General features: G+C 42.0%; 1 long non-coding RNA gene across 1 annotated transcript; it reads left to right on the top strand.

Annotated features, from left to right (window-relative positions):
- Nucleotides 1-14: 14 nt before the first annotated feature.
- LOC103399201 (uncharacterized) lies at nt 15-1,094 on the top strand. The gene is made up of 3 exons (XR_523601.3): nt 15-168; nt 505-605; nt 1,018-1,094. It is a non-coding gene; the product is annotated as an uncharacterized LOC103399201 (long non-coding RNA).

Genomic DNA, 1,094 nt, shown 5'->3' with positions numbered 1-1,094 from the left:
TCTGAAGGTAAAAGCTTGAAACAGAGCCGCCGTCATAGTCGCTTTCCCCGCGACACCCTTCAGCTCTATTAGCAGTTAGCTATGAAGGCCCTCGGTACTTGACTGATGCTTCATGGCTAACTCACGGCGGTCACTGTGGGCGGTTCTCCTTCCTTTTCTTAATTGAAAGTAATTATTAATTCATTAATTTTAAGTTTTAGGGCGAGGACATTGCTGTGAGTGGATACAATGCTAACGACCAAGCGTCATTTACACCAGAAAACCGGTGCAGCTGTTTAGAAGCGAAATGTTCGTGATGTCCCTTAGACAGACAGATATTTGCAGTTACAACAACGGAGTAGAACTCGAAAAACGTGTTTTGTTTCTTTAAAGTTGTTGCTTTTAAGTACTAACAACATTGACGTTTTGTGTCATATTATGTAGTCTGTGCAAAAGTCTGAAACACAAAGATGTATGCTAATCTTCGTGGAGTCTGAGTCGAGGTTGTTTTGGTGATGTGTGCAGGAAGTCTTCTGCAGAGCACCTGCGGCGGACGCAGCACCAGATATCCAAAGATGACAGACGACTTGGACATTGAAGCGATGTTGGAGGCTCCGTACAGGAAGGTGAGCTGCTCCTTGTAGTTGGTGTTTGGAACTCAAGACTCTGCTGCTCCCCTCACTGTGGATGTTTCTGACAGTCATGATAAAAAACAAAAAAACAAAATCACTGTCATGAGTCTTCTAGAAGAAAATCCTTTACTGTGTGTTGAAATAACAGCAACCCATGTAACTGACTATTACACGAAGCTAGTTGTTGTGAATTGACTTGTATCTAGAGTTCTCTGTTTAAAAACACTGAACGCCTAAAAGTCTAAAATAACCCTTAAGCAGGTTTTTACTGGATTAAAACGGCAGTGTGTGAGAGGTTTATTTGTGAGCAGCAGAGTCCAGCTGATGATGGTTTTGATAATGTTGATGTTAATGGCGTCCCGCCAAAGACTGTCATGAATAAATGCACATCTATCTCTCTTTGTAGACTTGCCTAACGATTTCTCACCTCTACTCCCCTGAATCCAGTGTGATCTGTCACAAACATGAAGGTAGTAAAAAAAA

This window comes from Cynoglossus semilaevis, unplaced genomic scaffold (genome assembly GCF_000523025.1).
Source record: "Cynoglossus semilaevis isolate Cse_v1.0 unplaced genomic scaffold, Cse_v1.0 C19142560, whole genome shotgun sequence".
In the NCBI taxonomy this organism is placed as follows: Eukaryota; Metazoa; Chordata; class Actinopteri; order Pleuronectiformes; family Cynoglossidae; genus Cynoglossus; species Cynoglossus semilaevis.
This window is presented reverse-complemented; position numbering and strand designations above follow the sequence as displayed.